This window comes from Elephas maximus, chromosome 12 (genome assembly GCF_024166365.1).
Source record: "Elephas maximus indicus isolate mEleMax1 chromosome 12, mEleMax1 primary haplotype, whole genome shotgun sequence".
In the NCBI taxonomy this organism is placed as follows: Eukaryota; Metazoa; Chordata; class Mammalia; order Proboscidea; family Elephantidae; genus Elephas; species Elephas maximus.
Genome location: NC_064830.1, coordinates 108,459,741 through 108,480,745, shown reverse-complemented (window position 1 = coordinate 108,480,745; position 21,005 = coordinate 108,459,741). Strand labels below are relative to the sequence as shown.

The window sequence follows — 21,005 nt, the reverse complement described above, 5'->3', positions numbered from 1 at the left end:
TAACTGGCAGGTTGGCAGTTCAAACCTACCTAGAGCACAACAGAAGAAAAGGCCTGGTGACCTGCTTCTGAAAGCTCACAGCCATGAAAACACATGGAGCGACCGTGAGTTGGAAATGACTTGACGGCAACTGGCAGACTCCAGCAAGGCGTGAGCGTTGGTGGCCCATCGTGACGTCCAGTCTTTCATCCTGCAGCTAGAATAGTACGTGATCTGATCTGTCCCTGCAGGTGAATTCTTGCCAGGTCCTGTGCAGTTGCTGATGAACTGGCCCTGCTCCAGGGATTCTGCCCTTCCCCCAACTTGAATAACAGTGACTCCCCAGGCAGGGGCAGGGCTCCTCTTGCTTACAGTCCCTCATTAGGCCTGCTGCCTCCTCCATGAATGCTGCCTGTGGAGGTGTGGCCTTTGCCAGTGTGAGCCTGCCCATCCACCTGACGGGGGAGCCTGGTTCACCATACTTAGTCCCTGGCCATGGATAAGGAGGGACCGGGGACAGCCTTCTATAGCAACATCAAGACCGATGGTTCTCAAACTGCTGTGTGTATCAGAATCATCTGAGGGCCCTGTTAGCACACAGCTTGCTGAGCCCCAGGCCCAGAGCTTCTGACTCAGTTGTTCTGGGTCAGGCCTGTGAATCTGTATCTTCTACAACTTCTCAGGTGACTGTACTGCTGCGGCTCTGGGGACCACATTTTGAGAACCACTGGTCCAGACCACAGTGGCCTCCAGGCCATCAGAGAGTTTCAGGGACCAAGCCCTACTCTTGCAGGCTTATCTGCCCCGATGAACCAAGGCCTTGCCTGGATGAATTAATGGTGACTCCAACTAGGAGGAGCCTATGACTCACAGGATTACTGTTTAATGAGCTGTATGTGACAGGGGACAAGCTGAATCTCTGGTGCCCTCTGTCACTGTGGGGTTGTCACATGGGTCAGCGATGTGATCCATGCAAAAATGCCAACAGACACAACTCGAGAATGTAAGACAGGAAACAGAGGGCCCTCCAAATCTGCAAACAAAGTAACAAGAAATGGGCCGGGGCACAGAAACAAAGCCCTGGAACAATGGGGAAGGGTATCAGAAAATAGCCCTCAAACTCCTTTAAAAGTGTCTTACCGAAGCAGCTGGAGAAAACCAGCCCCAGAGACATGCACAGAACATCCACCTGTGACCGCTGTGTGATCTTCCACCAGGGGCAGCGAGGGGCTACAGCCCCAGCCAGGGAATTGAACCCAGGGAGCGAGAGACTGCATAGGCGTGACACCCCATAATAAGTCCTGCTACGAATCCCAGAGGCCTCCGGGACAGGAGCCATCTTGGAAAGCTGCTGCGCACGCACCTTAGTTAATGTATCCTTGCCCAAAACGGGCACCTTAGTTAACCTATCCCTGCCCAAAACAGGCTACTTGCTGGAAAACCCTGCCTATGCCTATCAATAAACATGCATCTTTTCCCGCCCAAGAACTGTTAAAAACCGGGGCGGGTCTTTTGTTCTGTGAGATGGGGGTAAGCGTTGCTCTAGGCCCTCCTGGTCTCTGCTTGCAAGCCTCTTCAATAAAGCTTTGCTCGTGTGGAAAACTCTTACCTGCTCACTCTTGACTGGTGAGAGGCAAGAACCTTATTCTGGTAACAGGTGTCCTCTTTCTTTAAGGGCAAAGAACACCGGAACTTCCGGAGCCAGTTACCTGAAGCAGGAGGCAACATGGCAAGCTCCCAAATGGAGGAGCTTTGAGCTTGCCAGCCCCCAGCCCCCCAGGAGGACACGTAGCCGCTGCTGATTACATCTGCATGGGATGAAGACCCTGCGAGGCAAAAGAGGCTGAGGTTTGTGTACCTTTTGTCACACCTTCAGTATGCATCCCCCTCCCCGCCACGTTTTGATGACTCTGGCCAAGCACCTGCCTGCGCAGCTGAAGCAAAAACGGACGCGACAAAAGGCCTGCACATCCCTGAACATGTCTGCAAGATGGGGGATTGGAGGTCAGCTTCTCAGACCTCACGTGCCTCGGCTGCTCCACACCTGTCCTTCTCTGTTGCCTGTACTTTCTGTTGGCTCTGGGCCTCTCCTGCCTGGGGTCCATGTCTGCACCTTTCCATGGGAGGAGCTAATGAGGGGGTGGAGAGAGGGCCCAGATGTGTTCCCTCAAATACTGCATTCTTTTTTTTTTTTTTTGGCTTCAACAAACAGAATTATATTCTCACAGTCTAGGAGGTTAGAAGTCCGAATTGAGGGCATCAGCTCCAGTAGAAGGCTTTTGCTCTCTGTTGGCTCTGGAGGAAGGTCCTTGTCATCAATCTTCCCCTTGTTGAGAAGCTTCTCTGGCACAGGGATCCTGTGTCCAAAGGCCGCACTCTGCTCCTGGTGCTGCTTCCCTGGTGCTATGAGGTCCCCATGGCTCTCTGCTCTGGTCACTTCTCTTTTACAGCTCAAAAGAGATTGACTTAAGTCGCTATCTAATCTTATAGATCTCATCAACAAATACTGCGTTCTTTTGTGCAGGTAAGTCAGGCAGGAATTTTTTCTTTACAGGCAAAGGCAGAAACATGGGGGGTGGGGCAGAGAGATAGAGAGATCCCTCATTCTGGACTGAGTTGCATTCTCCAACAGTATGTGTTGAAATCCTAACCTTTGTACCTGAAAATATGACCTGTTTAGAAATAAGAGTTTCTTCTGGTGTGCTAATGGGGCCACACCAGAGTAAACTGGGTCCTAAACCTAATCACTTCTGAGTTATGAAAAGATCAGGATAGACACGGAGGACAGAGACAGATGTGCCTAAAGCCCAGGAATGCCATGGATGGCTGGCAGCTACTAGAAGCTGAGATAGACAAGGAAGGACCTCCTCTAGAGCCTCGCCTTAAATTAGGACTGCTAGCCTCCTGAACTGTGAAAAAATAAATTCCTGCTCTTCAAAGCCACGCTCTTGTGGTATATTTTGTCACGGCAAAATTGGGTACTAAGACAGCCCCCTTATTCTGAGTATCCTTCCTCCCCAAACCTGCCTTACCAAGAAGCCCTGACTCTCTACTGCTGGGGTGGTCACCTCCTTCCTAACAGCGGAAGCCTCTTTCTCAGGACGATTGGCCAGCCTCTGCCCTGCCCTTGCTTCTCTTGCTGTGACTAATTAGGTGTTCCGGGGGACTGTTCACATCACATAGCTCGTTTAACTTTCTCCACCCAAACCTGAGGCTGTGCCATCCATTTCAATCACAGGACAAGCATGAGAACATTGGTGTGAGAATTACCTGTGGACTTTGCTATCCTACTGACAGCTGGGACCACCCTGTGCCCCATGCCTCATGCCTCATTTTTGACCCTCTTGGCTTCCCATCTCCTGACTCTCCTGCCCCTTCATGGAGGGCCACTTCTTCTGTCACTCCTTCCTGCTCTGCAGGTCTCTAAGCGTCAGTGCCTGGATGGGCAGGTGTTTCCCAGCAAATCCGTCCAGTGGTGCAACAGTTAAGCACTCGGCTGCGACCAAAAGGTTGAAGGTTCAAACCTACCCCACAGCTCTACAGGAGAAAGACCTGGTGGTCGGCTCCCGTGAAGATTACAGGATAGAAAACCACGTGGGGCAGTTTACTGTGTAACACATGTGGTTGCCGTGAGCCAGAATCGATCAGATGGAATAGATTCCATGGTACCTAACAACAACAACGGGGCTGGGACCCACTACGGGAATCTGTATGGCTGTGCTGATCTCGCTGAACGTGGTGATGGCTTCACGGATGTGCCCATGTGCCATCAACATTTATCCCATTGACACCTTAAATATGCGCACTTTTTTGTGTGTGGATTATACCTCAGTGAAGCTGGCACAAAGCAACTCAGGACCGAGGAGAAAACTCACGTGTTTGCTGGGAAGGGCGGCTCCCGAGGAGGTGATTTCGCAGCATCCCCTTTACTGTCTACCGTAGCAAGAGAACTCATCCTGAAGTCAAGCAGAGAATTCCAGCTTCTTTGCCCCTTCCTAGCTGGGAACAAAGAAGCCCTGGTGGCACAGTGGTTAGGTGCTCGGCTGATAACAGGAAGGTGGAAAGTTTGATCCCACCAGCTGCTCCTCGGGGGAAAGATGTGCCAGTCTGGTTCTGTAAAGATTATGTACAGCCTTGGAAACCTCATGGGGGTGTCTTACTCTGTGCTGTAGGGTTGCTGAGTCAGCATTGACTCGACCACAAGGCTTTGGTTTAGTTTTTTGGTTTAGCTGGGAGCTCTGTTTATGTCACTTTTATCTCTCACACTCCCTCAGGCTTCCTCATCTGAGAATGGCAGATGCCAGTCTCGTGCCTGGCAGCGATCTGTGGGCTTCTGGGATGAGCCAAGAGGATGGCAGAGATGCTGACCCGGAGTCCTAAACTCACCGAGCAGCTGTGCCAACTCTGGAAGCATCCATCAGCAGGCTTCCGGTAAGTGAGAAATGTCCATGACGGTTAGCGACTTTCACGTGGATATTTATTCTGTGCCCTCACCTCCCAGAGCATCCTATGCTGTGCAGTGACCCGAGCCTCACAGGATTGCTTGAGGACTAAGACCAGGCATCTGAAAGATAATGGAGTCCCACTGGCAGAAATGGTTAAGCACCTGGTTATTAACTGAAAGGTTGGTGGCTCGAATCCACTTGGAGGCCTGGTGATCTACTTTCAAAAGATCGCAGCCATTGAAAACCCTATGGAGTGCAGTTCTACTCTGATACACGTGGGGCTGCTGTCTTAGTCACCTAGTGCTGCCGTAATAGAAATACCACACGTGGATGGCTTTAACAAAGAGAAATTTATTCTCTCACGGTCTAGTAGGGTGTTGACTCCAGGGAAAAGCTTTCTCTCTCTGTCGGCTCTGGAGGAAGGTTCTTGTTCTCAATCTTCCCCTGGTCGAGGAGCTTCTCAGGCACAGGGACCCCAGGTCCAAAGGATGCGCTCTGCTCCTGGTGCTGCTTTCCTGGTGGTTTGAGGTCCCTAACTCTCTGCTTGCTTCTCTGTCCTTTTCTCTCTTAAGAGGTAAAAAGTGGTGCAGGCCACGCCCCAGGGAAACTCCCTTTACACTGGATCAGGGATGTGACCTGAGTAAGGGTGTTACAATCCCACCCTAATCCTTTTAACATAAAGTTATAATCACAATATGGAGGACCACCACAGAATACTTGGAATCATGGCCTAACCAAGTTGATCACACATTTTTTGGGGGATATAATTGAATCCATAATAGCCGCCATGAGTCAGAGTTGAGTTGGTGGCAATGGGGTACATAAAAATAAGTGCCTGGCACAGAGTAGATGCCTGGTCAATGGTAGGTTTTCTCACTGTCAGTGAGAATCCCAGCCCATGGACATGCAGAGAAGGCACCCCCTGTTTTTGAGTGGCCCACTAATCCCTAAAACGGGGCATGACCACACAGCTTCCATCCTTGCGGTAGGATGGTTATTTTTCATCCCTAACTATGTAGCAGGTGTTTGGCTGTGTCCATTAAAAGCCATCCCACGCTCCCCTGACAAACGAGGTTTTTATTTAGCGGTGTAGGATCAATAATGTGGTCTCTCACGCGAACTATTAAAATGGAGAATGTCTGCTGCGCTGACAATCGTATTATCGATATGTACTGAGCAATAAATTATGTGGAACAAAATGGAGCAACTGGCCTCATAAAAGGCTTATCAGGAGCCTGGCTGGCTTTGTTACAGCCACAGCTGTGACTTCTCTGAGCTGCCTTCGGAAAAGTGCTCGGTGGAGCCTGGACAGCTTCCATCTGAAGTGGGAACGTGGCTGCAGGCTGTCTCAGCTCTTTAAAGTGAGGCGAGGCCTGTTTGGGAGAAGCTCTCCCCTGCGCCTTCCCAGTTGGGCCCAGAAGGAGTGGTTTCTCTTCTGGCCGCAGTGTCTGTCCTGAGCTGTGCCCTTCCCCCAGGCTGACTGCCCTGGCCACCTGCTCAGTGTCCGAGGAGAAGACGGTATTTTGGCTGCCCTCAGCCCGTGCACGGTAGGAGTCCTGGACTCTTTCCATTGCTCCCACCTTGGCTGCTCGTCAGTCACTCAGCCTGGCACTTCCCTGGCTCTTAACCTGCAGGGTACAGGTTTACGTCCTGTTTCCGGCCCCTGATGGTTAACAGGGAGTCCCTGTGTGGTGCCAACAGCTTAGTGTTCAGCTGCTAATGGAAAGGATGTAGTTTGGAGTCCATTTAGAAGGTGCCTCAGATGAAAGGCCTGACAATCTACTTCCAAAAAATCAGCCACTGAAGACCCTGTGGAGCACAGCTCTACTCTGACACACGTGGGCTTGTCATGAGTCGGAATCGACTTGACGGCAAGTGGTAACTGCCAACTGGATGATTGCTGTGATTTTTCCAGTCTTGACTCTGAGCACTCTTACTTGGATCAGTTTGCACTCACTTTCTGTCAGTTGCTGCTCTCTCTGCCCCGCATCCGTTTTCAGCCTTCCCCTGATGGCCGTGGAGAAAGTCTCAATCTCACTGATAACTCCCTTTTCAGGATTTCAGTTTTCATCACCATTATCTCCAAAGAACTGAGCCCTCAGGTGTCATGACTCCTGGGTATTCAGTCGCAAGGCATGCTGGGACTTCTCGTTCTTGGGAGGAAATGAAGAGGAAGAAGCTTGGGCATTAGATAGAGTGGGGGCCAGGAACGGACTTGGCTGTGGGGCTGACCCCCAAAGGGAGTGGTCAAAATCCCAGTGCACAATGCTCACGGGCCTGGTAAGCTTGGGCTGGTACAGGGTGGGGCGGTAGCTGACAGGGTGAAGTACGATGTCATGGCCCTGCCCAATCAGTGGGGGTTCAGTGTGGAGATCCTCCCAGTGGGAAGAACTGGTCCTCAAGCAGGAATCCAAGGCGTCGCTTCGAGCCTAATCTTCCAGCCCTTCTCAATGCAGCTCTCCAGGCTACCACCTCCGGTCAGCCTTGGCATTCGGAATGAAATCCATTGCTCTGTTTGGCCTGAAGAATGACTCTCAGTTTGGAAAATGTGTGTTTATTAGGAACAGCGGCAGATTAATGAGAATGTCTGAGAGGCTAGAAATGTTTGAAAGAACATATTAAATATTACAATGTCATTTTAGGCTTGGAAACACAAAATGCCCATTACTTTCTTAGAGGAAACTATAGATGGTAAAGTTCCATCAAAACATCTTGGATCGGGATACAGGAAGAGCAGAGATTCTCATGGAGCGGGGAGGCGCTCCCTCCAGGGGGTTTATCAGATTCTTGGAGGGAAGACCAGGTGTGTGTATTTCACGATTATCTAAGTTGTTAGTTGCCATCAAGTCAGCTCTGACTCATGGCGACTCCATGTGTGACAGAACAGAATGTTGCGTGGGCCTGTGCCATCTTCATGACCATGGTATGTTGAGTCCACTGTGCCAACGCACTTTGTTGGGTAACAACCCAGCGGCACCTGAACCCAAGGTCAGCTGCAACTCCAAGAGACTGAAGAAAGACTCCGGAACCAGCAATCGTGACATAGGGTTTATTCAGGAAGCTTACTTACAGAACTGTGGCCTAGGGCAGTGGCTGGACCAGTTTAGTGCTCTGCAACCACCTAGCAAGGGACACAAGCCTATATACCATTCCAGCAGGGACCAAGGCTCATTGTTCTTCTCCCACATCCTTGGGCAGTCAGTGTTCCCAGGGACTTCACGTCCAGGCCCAGATGTTATCCTTCTTGTTGCTAAGGCATTCCTCGGCCTTGGCCGCTTGCCCAGTCATGCCACTGCCGGCCTTGTACCTTAGCCTGAGTCCATCCCGAATTCATCCCCAGCATGCTTCGGGGAAGAGCAAAGCTGACTCCATTAGGAGGGGTTGCATATAGCTGAATAGTGTTACCCTACACACCTCATTGAGGTTTCCTTCCCTGGCCCTCCACTTTACCAAACATGATGATGTCCTTCTCCAGTGATCGTCCCTCCTGATGATGCATCCAAAGTAAGCAAGTCAAACTCTTGGGCAATATTCTGTGGTGGTAAATAGAGTTTTCACTGGTTAATTTTTGGAAGTAGATTGCTAGGCTTTTCTTCCTAACCTGTCTTAGTCTAGAAGCTCTGCTGAAATCTGTCCACCATGGCTGACCCTGCTGGTGTTTGAAATACCAGCGATGTAGCTTCCAGTATCATGGCAACATACAAGCCACCACAGTGTGACGAACTGACAGACGAGTGGTGGCATTGCTGAGTAGGGGGTCTTCGTCAAATAGATATGGGATAGATGAGCAGGTCTTCCACACTCATCTTTTCTGGGGACTGAATAGCTCTGCTAACCTCAGTCTGCCCTCTGCAGGATACAGAAACCAGAGGGTTTTGAAAGAAGTCAAAGCCGATAGAGGCATAAGTCCAACAAGGTGTCACAGCATTCCCTGGCATTCATGACCCTCTGCTCCTGACTTCAGGGCTTTCTCCTCCACCTTCTGCCTCTGCCTGTCTCCACCCCCACCTCCAATAACCAGGGACTCTACTGCAGAATTGGGCTTAATGTCTCTATTTGTCCCCGAGGTGTTGAAAGGGATAATTGGGAGATAATTGCATTACTGCACAGTTTGTAGTTAACCTTCTATTCTGGCTCTTAACGTGGGTATCTTTGCTCCAGGAGTACATTAAGGGTAATTATAGGCAATTCCCTGCCAGATTCAGAAAAGGGTTTCCAGTGAGTGTGGGAGCCCACCAGGAAGGAAGAGTTAATGTCGCTGAGCTTGAAGCATATCCAGGAAGGTACATGAAGAAGGTCATCTTGACATGAACTTTGGCTAAGCAGAACTGGGAAAATCAGTCAGCTAAAAGTCATTTCTTGAGAATTACTGCCTCATAACAAAGCCCAGAGAAATTGTGTCATGGATTGGATTACGTCCCACCAAAAATATGTGTATCCATTAGACTGAGCCATGATTCCTGGTATTGTGTGATTTTCCTTTATGTTGTAAACCCTGCCTCTATGATGTTAATGAGGAAGGATGGGGAGCAGTTATAGTAGTGAGGCACGACTCACCCTACAGGATTGGATTGTGTCTTGAGTCAATCTTTTGAGATATAAAAGAAAGAAGAGCAGAGAGACAGGGGGCCCTCATACCACCAAGAAAGCAGCACCAGGGACAGGGCGAGTCCTTTGGACTCAGGGTCCCTGTGCCTGAGAAGCTCCTTGACCAGGGGAAGATTGAGGACAAGGACCTTCCTCCAGAGCCGACAGAGAAAAAAAGCCTTCCCGTGGAGCCAATGCCCTGAATTTGACTTTTAGCCTACTTTACTGTGAGGAAATAAACTTCTCTTTGTTAAAGTCACCCACTTGTGGTATTTCTGTTATAGCAGCACTAGGTGACTAAGACAAATCGTCATGTGCTTCTTTATTCAATCGAATTCCCTAGTTCCTTCCTCTGCCGGGCTTTGAGTTGGGCCAGGTGGTGTTGGGAAGATTCTCTGGTGTCTGGCGTGGACTGACATCTGTCAAGACACCTCCATGAAAGGGAGCCTCCAAGATAGGTCTTTGGGTTCAGGTGTGACGGCTACTGTGGCTGTTCAGGGAAAGCCAAGCATTTCCTGTACTTGCGCACATGCCCCAGAAAAATGAACATCCATGCGCAGTACTGTTTCCTTCCATCTCAAATGCAAAATATCTCAAAGGGAACCCTGAGGAGAGAAGTTTAAATTCAAATAACTGAGCTGCATGTGGCTTCCTCTTCACCCACCCCAACTCAATCCTAATTAGCGGACACTCTCCACTGCTATGTGCTTCAGTTTCCACACTTGTATAATAAATGAGCTGTACCAGGTCACTTCTGTCACTATCTAAGAGGGGAGTGGATTTACCCAAAGAGTGCTAGTGGTCCTCCAAATAGCCAATATATCCTGCTTCTATCTGGGAAGATAACGCCTTCATTTCAACTGGAGAACTATGGCCCAGAATCAAAGTTACATTTCCCAGTTTCCCTTGTGCCTGGGTTTGACCATGTGACTAGGTTCTGGCCAATGGGATATAAGCAAAAGTATTGCATGGCAGAGTCTAGAAGCTTTCTATAAAAGAAGTTAATGTCAGCCTTTGGCTCCTTCTCTTCATCTCTTCCTCCATCTTGCCACCTGGCATGAAGGTGCTGCCATCTTGGACCCGTGGATGGTCTGCACAGTCCAGATTTATCTTCTTCCTGCTTCGTTATAGGAGTCTCTGTGTGGTGCAAATGGTGAACGTGCTCAGCTGCTAATGGAAATGTTGGAGGGTTTGAGGCCACTCGGGTGTGTTGGAAGACAGACCCAGCGATCTACTTCCCCAAAATCTCCCATCGAAAACCCTGTGGGGCACAGTTCTACTCTGACATGCATGGGGTTGCCATAAGTCGGAATCAATGTAATGGCAACCGATACTTATTTTCTTTTCTGCTTGGTGATAGGTCCTTTAAAACATACTCTCCAGATATGAATATTGTTGAAATTCACTGAATAATTTCTTAACAGCGAGCGTCTTACTGCTTTGTCCACCTGTGGCTTTTCAATAAAAGAATTTGGCAGCTTTGAGTTTATGACTGACCAGAGGTACATTCTTCACACTCCGGTATTTCTCTGTTGGCCAGCAGGATTTGTCTCAGCTGCTTTCCTCGCCCTTCATGGATCAAGCTGAAAGGGCCTTTTTGTCCACCCCTCAGCCCCCAGAAGGAAAGCTTGGGGAGCAGGGCAGAGGGATGAGTGTCTGAGTTCACTGATTGTGTGGTTTCCCTTGCAGAGGCAGTCCTGCTAGTTGCTCAAGGGTTCCAGGCAATATTGAAGATTAACGATCCCATAAATAGGTGTTCAAAATAAATAAAAAGACGAAAACAGGGATTAGGGAGAAACTACGGTGGGTTAATAAATTAGGTGTTCAACCCAAGTTCCTACAAGATTATTTCAGCAATTAGCGGGAAACATTTTGTCACAAACAACATAAATCTGCAATCAAAATAATTTGCAATCAGCTTTGCAAGTAAAATCACATAGTTACCCATCAGTCGAAGGCGTTTGGAGAATTAAATGATCAAGTCAAGAGGGCTGCTTTCTGGAGGCAAACGGTTAGAACCGATTATCCCAGCAATTAGTTAACTCTGAAGAATCACCTGGGGAGCCATTTCACCCAGTGTGTGCACCGTAGGAAGCTGTCCAACCACACGGAGCCAAGAAACACCTCCTCCCAGGGAAGCTGGGGGTCCCTTCCTGGAATTCAGTGAAGACATTCCCATAAACTGCTCAGAGGGCCTTCAGGAGGCCACCCCCTCATGACGGTCACCACCCCTGCCGCCCCACGTGGGCCACTGTGTGCCTGGGACCTGAGATTTCTTTGGAGACCAAAAGTGAAAGCAGCTTCTGCAGGTGCAGGGCGGTTGAAGCCATTAGAGGGCCACCCTTAATCTTCCTGTGAACGTAAAGGCCCACACCAGAGGGAACTAAATGAGCGTATTTTCAGCCATGACTTGCCCTCCTTCTGCTGGCCACAAAATGGAAAATGGAAATCAAGAAGGACCTGCAGGCTCTCAGCGAGTCTATGGGGCTGCTAATCGTCCCACAAGAAAAGGGACCCGCTAGGTTCGCGGAATGTGTCTTTTAAAGGCGGGAAGTTCCGAAAGCATTCCAAAATGCAGCTCGATCTCAGTCAACTGGTCGCTCTTCATGCATTAGCCACCATTTACTGCCTAATTATTCTCTTAAATATTTATAAAACTTGCCCAGGCTGCAAAGATCCCAGAAACAAAATAGAATTATATTAATAAAGGAAAGTTTGGGAATATGTCATTCTGATTTTGAAAACCCATTTCATGGTGTGTGTTGGAACAAGGAGTAATTAGTTTGAGAAGTCCTTGATCTCTGATTGCAGTTTGCGTTAATGACATTACAGTATTAAATATAATAGCGTTTCACACCCATTAGCCCTTGTTCATTCGGAGCCTTTGTCTTCATTGCAAGAACTGTGTCCAGGGCTGGAGATTATAAAGTACAAAACACTGAAACAGACAGGGGTAATTCTGTGAAGCAGGCTAGTTACCCTGGATCCTAGCCACTTCTGAACGCAGATAACTCTTCCTCTCTCTCCTCCCTTTTCATTTTGAAAGAGTTTGACCGGTCTGCTTCCATCGTTCATGAACTTTATTTCTTTCACGCTTCTGAGCTTATATCCTATTCAAAGTCAAAACTGAGTTTGCAAATTTTCACCAAGTTGCTCACAGGCTGCTTTGATTTATCTCACCTGTTTTTGTTGCGGGAGTCCCTGAGTGGTGCAGATAGTCAATGTGCTCAGCTGCTAACTGAAAGGTCAGAGGTTTGAGTCCACATAGAGGCACCTCGGGAGAAAGGCCTGGTGATCTGCTTCTGAAAAATCGGCCATTGAAAACCCTGTAGAGCACAGTTCTACTCTGACCCACATGAGGTTGTCATGAGTTGCAGTTGTCTCAATGGCAACTGGATGGTTGGTTGATAATTTGTTGCCACAAAGGAAGACGGGACAGAGCAGTACCAGTTGGAGCAGTGACATCATGTTGGACTAGACCAATAGGAGTGCAGGTGTTAACCTCCCTGACCAGCTTCTGTGTCCTGTGAACCTGTGAGCAAACTCTTGGTTCGTTTCTTTGAGCCACTCCGCCATTCCTCTACAAACTGCTGTGACCCTCTAACCCACATAGGGGACACCACTACTACCACTAGGTGAACCACCCCAGACCTCTGGCCAATTTCTGGGTCCTTTTTTTTGTCCCCTGAGGTCCCTATGTGTATGATACTTCAGTGTGACTTTCTGTAGGTCTAGCAAGGCCCTCGTTAAAGACACTGACCAGTTGTCACAGAGTCATTTCCAGCTCATGGTGATCCCATGTGTCAGAGTAAACTCTGCTCCACAGGGTTTTCAATGGCTGATTTTTCAGAAGCAGATTGCCAGGCCTTTCTTCCAAGGTACCTCTGGGTGGACTCGAACCTCCAGCCTTTCAGTTAGCAGCTGAGAACTTTCACCATTTGCACCACCCAGGACCTCCGAAGACACTGACAGAGCAATGGTAACAGAGAGTTCAGCATGGGGTGAGACTGTCATATAGAAGCCCTAACCCAGAGTGGGTGAAGCCTTGGACGTTCGGGCAAGAGGCTGTTAGGGATTGAATTGTCTCCCCCCAAAATATTTGTGTCAACTTGGCTCGTCTATGGACTAGCCAAGTATTGTGTGATTGCCCATCATCTTGTCATCTGGTGTGATTTTCCCATGTATTGTAAATCCTACCTCTATGATGTTAATGAGACAGGATTAGAGGCAGTTACGTTAATGAGGCAGGACCCATCCTACAAGGTTAGGTTGTGTCTTAAGTCAATCTCTTCTAAGATAGAGAGAAGTGAGCAGAGACAGGGGACTTCATACCACCAAGAAAGCAGTGCCGGGAGCAGAGCGCATCCTTTGGACCCGGGCCCTGCATGGAGAAGCTTCTTGACCATGTGAAGATTGATGACAAGGACCTTCACCCAGAACCAACAGAGAGAGCGAGCCTTCCCCTGGAGCTGGCACCCTGAATTCAGATTTCTAGCCTCCTAGACTGTAAGAGAATAAATTTCTCTTTGTGAAAGACATCCACTTGTGATATTTCTGCTATAGCAGCACTAGATAACTAAGACGGAGCCCTGGAGGGGCAGTGGTTGACAGTTCGGCTGCTAACCAAAAAGGTTGGCAGTTGGAGTCCACCAGCTGCTCCTTGGAAACTCTATGGGGGCGATTCTACTTTGTTCTGTAGGGTCACTAAAAGTCGGAACAGACTCCACGGCAAGAGGTTGGTTTTTGGTTTCGAGAGCTAGGACAGAGGCGTGAGCCCAGCCTTCCTTTGAAGCTCCAGATGTGGAATGGAGAGTCTGTTCAGCAGTACTTTGTCATGGATATCTCTGTCTGCTACCCGATTTTGCCTGGAAAATTCCGTTTTCACTCTCTGTCCTAGCCAGACACACTGCATTTCTCTTCATGCGACCATTGCAGCTACGGCGGGTTTCCTAAAGCTGGCTCTCTTCGTTTCCTCTCACCGTTTCCCTGCCCAGGGATGCTCAGAGGCTTCCCACTGCCTGCAAATGAAACGCAGGTGTCTTCCCCACCCAGGCCTCCTCCAGCTCTCAGGACTTCTGTGTATGATGTTTGTTGTTGTCGTTAGCAGCTGTTGTGTTGGCTCTGACCCCAGTGACCCCACATATAACAGGATGAATTGACCCACGGTGACCCCACATATAACAGGATGAATTGACCCACGGTGACCCCACATATAACAGGATGAATTGCTGCCTGGCCCTGTGCCATCTTTATGATCGTTGGTGTGTTTGAGTTGTGTTTGAGTTGTTTGCTGTGACTGTTGTGTCAGTCTGTCTCATTGAGGGTTCCCCTCGCTTTCGTTGGACCTCCGCTTACCAAACACGACGTCCTTCTCCGGCGATCCGTCCCTCCTGATGACATGTCAAGAGTAAGAGAGTTGAAGTTTTGGACAATATTCTGTGATCCATAAGGTTTTCATTGGCTAATTTTTGGAAGTAGATTGCCAGGCTTTTCTTCCTAGTCTGCCTTCATCTGGAAGCTCTGCTGAAACCTGTCCACTGTGGATGACCCTGCTGCTATTTGAAATACTGCTAGCATAGCTCCCAGCATCAGAGCAGCATGCAAGCCACCACAGTATGACACACTGACAGATGGGTGGGGTGTGACACTTCCGCCTTCCCGGACTGCTGGCTGCTCTGCTTACGCTGCTCACTCGGCCTGGGTGGCCCCTACTTCGCTCTTGGTCAGTTGAAATATTACTCTTCTCAAACGGTAACACGCGTCCTTCCGTGACCTCCTCTCAGCTGAAAACTTCTAGTTTTGTAACGCAGCTATATGTTTTAAGGGCATCTTTTCGTTATTGATTTCTACCAATATACTGAAATTTGCTGAGTCAGTTTGTCTTAAGACATAACATGCGGCTGATTTTTAAAATGTTTTGCGTATTCTCTTGGATGCAAACCAAACCCAAGCTAAATCCATTTCTGTGAGTTGATTTCGACTCATGGCGACCCCACGTGTTACAGAGTAGACCTGCCGCACAGGGCTTTCTTGGCTGTAATCTTTACAGAGGCAGATTGCCAGGCCTGTCTTCCAAGGTGCCACGGGGTGGGTTCAGTTGGCGGTTGAGTACAAACGTTTGCATCAGCCAGGGACCTTCTCTTGGTGCTTATTTGATCAAGCTTGTTTATTGGATTGGTCAAATCCTCTCTATCCTTATTGCTTTCGTTTTGCCTTAAAGATTATACGGTTTAATATTTGTATAGTTAAATCAGCTTTCTTTTTTTTCTGTTGCGTGTATTTCATTGTATAACTCTCAGTCTTTCTCTGTCTGTTTTAATTTGGTCTCTTGTAAGTTGCACACAGCCAGATTGAAAAAAGCAGCCTGTTGGTCTGTGTTTTAATCAGTGAATAGGGCATGTTTTCATGGATTACGAACACTGATGTGTTCATATTTATTTCTGCCATCTTATTTTGTGTTTTCTACTTGTCCAGTTTTTCTATCTTGCCAGAAGTGGTGACATGGTTCCATGATGTTCTGGGCCTAGGGAATGGATGGCAGTGCGTGGGTATTTGGTGAACACCAGCAACCTCTAAGGAGCCCTAGTGGTGCAATGGTTAGGTGCTCAGCTACTAACCAAAAGGTTGGTGGTTCTAGCTGACCAGTAGCCCCGTGGAAGAAAAGACCTGGCCATCTGCTTCCATGAAGTTTACAGCCTAGGAAATCTTATGGGCAGTTCTACTCTCATATAGGGTTGCTAAGAGTTGGAATCAACTTGACAACACACAACAACAACAGCAATCTCTGCCACGTTGGGAAAAGAGATACAGCATTTGCCTCCTTGGGGGCTGTGAAAGGTGTAACTAAGCATTGCTTACCTGTGTGCATTCCTTTGATTCCAACTCTCAGAGCACTCGCACTGCCTGGGGATATTACTGCCTGGATACGGGACGCAAATCAGACACTTCACTTTTAGGCCCCTCTAATGGGGTTATGGGTTGTCCTGTGAACCCATGGGTTCGAGACAGACTGGAATTCTCATTTGAGTTAGCCTGTTTCTCATGAGGAAGGCCCACCTGCCTGATGTCCTCCAGCCCTCGTGATGACCACAGTCGGTCGTCTTTGGGTGAGACCACCGATGACGCCTTCTCCTGGACCCAGAAGTGAAGCCTTTCATTCCTGTGGTCTGCATGTCCACTGGAGGGGTCAAGGGCCTTGAGGTGGGCAAGGGCAGCCTAGCCAATAAGTGGTACCTTTGGGAATAGGAGGCATTAGGGCTTGCATGTGGTTCCTAAAGATTTGTTGAAGTCCCGACCCCTGTACCTGTGACCTTGTTTGGAAACAGGTTCTGGAAGATGTTCTAAGTTAAATTAACACGAGGCCCTACAGGAGCAGAGTGAGGCCCTATCCAGCATGAGTGGTGTCCTAGTAAAAGAGGAGAAGAGATACAGAGAGATACACAGAGCGAAGACAGCCAGGTGAAGGTGAGGCAGAGATAGAGTTATGCTATAGCTGCAAGCTGAGGAACACCCGGGGCTGGCAGAAACTGGGAGAATTTCTACTATTGTAGACCACCCAGTTTTGTGGCTCCTTGTCATGGCGGCTCTAGGCAGCTAAGACAGGAGGTTACAGCTTCTCTGAAGCCAGAGCATACTGTCTAGAAAAGACATTCTGCTTCAAATTAGAAGGTTTGCTTCTAATCCTAAGTCTAGACCTCAGCTTCCATTCTGGAAAAACGAGGCTTCATTTCAGCTCTTAAATGCTATGATTCTCTGTAAAGGTGTACAATTTTACAATGTCATTCACCAGTGTTCATGGTAGCACTTTCCACAATAGCCAAAACGTGGAAACAACCCAAGTGTCCATCAACAGATGAATGGATGAACAGAATGTGGTCTATACATGCAATGGAATATTACTTGGCCACAAAGAGAAAGGCTGAACCTTGAGAGCATTATGCTGAGTGAAGTAAGTCCATTCCAGAGGGACAAATATTGTATAACACCTCTTGTATGAAATACCTATAGGGTCACTATGAGTCGGAATCGACTCGACGGCACTGGGTTTTTTTGTCTGGGTTTTATGGAGTACCTGGGATAGGCAATGTACAGTGACCAAAGTTTGACAGTGGTCACCACGGGCAGGCGTTGTTTAGGGCAGTAAATTTCTGTGGAAAATGTGGCAATGGACATGGGTGATGGATGTGTAACGTGAAAAATGTTGAATTGGCAAATGGGTGTTATATATGTTTTTACAACTTTAAAACATGTCATTAACTTAAAAAGTATTTATTGAGCATCTTCTTAGTGGCCGGCAAGGTGGGAAGCCCAGGAGTGCAATGGCCTGAGGTGGAGTTCCCGCTCCCATATGCCTCCTGGTCATTGTCTCTTGGTCAGGGGGTAAACATCACCTGGAGAATTAACAACAATCTGATTTAGCAGGACTGGAGGAAAGATTGTTCACTGGTGTTTAAATTTGTCCCTGGTTAGTTCTGATGGCCACCATGTTTGAGAATGTCTGCACAAACTCGGGAGGGCGCAGACCTAGTGACAGTGCTGTGACAGAGGGTGGTAAGACATGGAGGGTAGGAAAGGGGACTACTCTGTCCCAGCATTTCTGGGACGGGTTCCTGGAAAAGGAGGCAGAGGAAAGAAACCAATTGAGTGTCTACGGTGTGTCATCTTACTTAAGCCTCACAGCAATCACTGTGGTGTTATTACCTTCATTTTAGAGAAATAAACCAAGGCCAATCCACTTGTCTGAAGCAGCATAGCTGGTAGATGGGAAAGCAAGGATTTGAACCCAAACACAGTAGCATTTGAGTTATGTCTTGACGACTGAGCGATAGCGTATCAGCTAGCTCGCTGTTATCGTTAGGCTCCAACTCACAGCAACCTTACGTGTAACAGAACGAAATGTTGCCTGGTCCTGCACCATCTTCGCAGTCATTGCTATATCTGAGCCCGTCGTTACAGATGCTGTGTCAACCCATCTTATCGAGAGTCTTCCTCTTTTATGCGACCTTCTGCTTTACCAAGCATGATGCCCTTTTCCAGGGATTGGTCCCTCCTGGTAATGTGTCCAAGGTAAGTAAGACGAAGTCTCGCCATCCCTGCTTCTAAGCAGCATTCTGTCTGTTCTTCCCTCAGAACAGATTTATTTGTTCTTCTGGCAGTCCATGCTATATTTAATATTTTGTGTCAACACCACAATTCAAATGCATCAGTTCTTCCTTGGCCTTCTTTTTTCATTGTTAGTTAGCTTTTGACCCAAAACTGCTGCATCACACACCACCCAAATTCTCTGATTAAAACAAGCAGTCATTTATTCTCACAAAGCTGTGGTTCAGCTGGGGGCTGGTTGACAAGGACCTAGCTTGGCTAGGTGGCTCTGCTGACCTTGGCTGGGCTCAATGACACTTTCTGGGGTTGGGTGGAGACTGGCTGACACAGGCTAGGCTTAAGTGAGGCGGAGATGCCCTTCTGGGACCAGAAGCTTGTCCTGGGGGCATGATCTTCTCATAATGAGGACAGAGACTCAGCAGGGTGAGTGGAGACCATGGCATTAGGTTTGGTGCCACCACCCCATGGACCTCCTCCTGTACCAGGCCGTACAGAATCCTTTGTAATGTTTTTTGTACTGATGTTACTGTAAATTGTAATTCCCACATATCATTTTTTCTTTAGTTACCCTTTTATTCTCAAAAAAGTATTGATACAGGTGCGCACGTATGAATCACCACAATATTGTAGCTAAAACACCAAAAAAAAAAAAAAGATACAATCAGCCACTATAAAAACTGTCAGCAATGAAAACAACAGCACGTGCTTGTAGCAGGTGCAGACGAAACCGCGTCATTGTAACTGGATATTAATGACAGCTCTGAATGGAGGGCATTAAAGTTTCAAAAAGTAAGTTAGTGTAGAGTCTTAGCCCTGTAGGTATATCAATACATGTAACATGGGCTTACGAAAAATGTTTTTGTTGTTATAACTAACTACAGGGACATTTTTATAGACAATGATTTTGGTGCCACCCGCTCTGACAGTGTCACCCAAGGCACACCCCTAGTGACACCACTGGTGGAGCCTAGGGTCAGAGCTGGGATGCTCTCACTTCCGCCTGTTCTGTTGGCCAAAGCCAGTCACATGGTCAGATCCACAGCTAGGGGTGGGGAATCACACTCTGCCGTTTTATTGAGAGGAACCTTAAAAGTCATATACAAAGGATACACCACCAAGCTGTCTCTGACTCACGATGCCCTCGTGTGTGTGAGAGCAGATCCGACAAAGGCTAGACCACCAAGCTGTCTCTGACTCCCGAGGCCCTCGTGTGTGTGAGAGCAGATCCGACAAAGGCTAGACCACCAAGCTGTCTCTGACTCCCGATGCCCTCGTGTGTGTGAGAGCAGATCCGAGCTCCACAGGGTGTTTAGTGGGTGACTTTGCAGACGTAGATCACCAGGCCTTTCTTCTGAGGCACGTCTGGGTGGACTTGAACCTCTAACCTTTTGTTAGCAGCTGAGTATGTATGTTAACTGGATATAAGGCAGAGTAAACAATGGGGGCCGATCATACAACCTAAGACAGGGGAATTTCCAAGAAGTCCGGAGGAGAAGGAGGAAGGTAGATCGCGGAAGAGGAAAGACGGAAGGCAAGGGAAAGGGACGTATCTGTTAGGTAGATGCCCTTTGCCAGGTGCCGCACTAGGACCTTCTTCACATATTATTTTATTCTGTCTTTGTAATCACCTTGTGAAAAAGGTTTTATTGTCTACGCTTGAGAGAGAAAGAAACCCCAAGTCAGAAGGGTGAAGCTGCTTTCCCAGGCCGCTCATTGATCACTGGCAGCCAGGATCCAAACAGAAGCCTCTCTTGCTCTTCAGCTGGTACGTTTTCCATGACAACAGAACTGGCATCTTTTTCTGTAAATGGCCAGAAAGTAAACATTTTAGGCTTGGCAGGCCATACGATCTCTGTAGTAACTCCTCAGCTCTGCCGTTGAAGCGTGAAAGCAGCACAGATGATACGCACAGGATTGGGCTTGGATGTTTTCCAATCAAATGTTATTTTCATAAATAGACGACGGGCCACTGTATGATGACCTCTGCTCCATGACATTCCCCTGTGGTGGCATCTGGCCCATTCCATGGCGAGGACTCTAGACATGAGGAAGAGTGTGTGGGAAGGCGTGGGAACGTGTGAGGTACCCAAGAGGGGGAAAATGATTTGATGGGACACGAGCAGAAGTTGTCAGTGTGGGGAAGGGGAACTGAAAGGACAGAAAGTGCTGAAAACGTAATTGGGGCCTGGGATATATTTATCGATGCGTTGAGCAAAGCTGTACAATGTGGCAGGCTCTGTGCTAGGCTCTGGGGCAGCCAGTATTGAGGACAAAGGGCAGCTTGAAAGGGAGAGAGAAACATGGGGAAGAATGAAATAAGGGAAGAAGTGGGCAGAGGGTGGAAGTAGTGGGCCCCAAGTCCCACACTGGACCGGCAGGTTTAAGTCCCATCCAGACGGTGTCTTCAATACAGGGGTCCTCCCTGAACCAGACGCCTGAAGATCAGGTAGTTGAACGGTTGGCTTGTTGAGCAAAGATTCAGAATCAGTGAAATCAGTGCCCCTGTGTCTTTCTTAGGTCCCAGGTAACACAAATGTTGGGCACTTGACTACTAAAGTGGTACATAGGGTTGCTATGAGTCAGAGCCGACAGAACAGCACCTAACAACGACAAAGACAACGACAACTAACCTAAAGTGGTACATAGGGTCGCTGTGAGTCGGAGCTGACACAACGGCACCTAACAACAACAACAACTGACCTAAAAGTTGGCAGTTCAAACCCACCCAGTGGCACCGTGGAAGACAGTCCTGGTGATCTGCTTCCGTAAAAATTACGGTCAAAAAGCCCCTATGGGACACTTGTACTCTGTAACACATGGGGTCACTATGAGTAGGAATCGGCAACAATGGGTTTGCTTTTTTGGTTTTTGGTATATTAAGAATTTTCATGA

General features: G+C 48.2%; 1 long non-coding RNA gene across 1 annotated transcript; it reads left to right on the top strand.

Annotated features, from left to right (window-relative positions):
• The first annotated feature begins 1,748 nt into the window (after positions 1 to 1,748).
• On the top strand, positions 1,749 to 18,040 carry LOC126087373 (uncharacterized). The gene is made up of 3 exons (XR_007519746.1): positions 1,749 to 1,827; positions 4,254 to 4,410; positions 17,967 to 18,040. It is a non-coding gene; the product is annotated as an uncharacterized LOC126087373 (long non-coding RNA).
• The last annotated feature ends 2,965 nt before the right edge of the window (positions 18,041 to 21,005 follow it).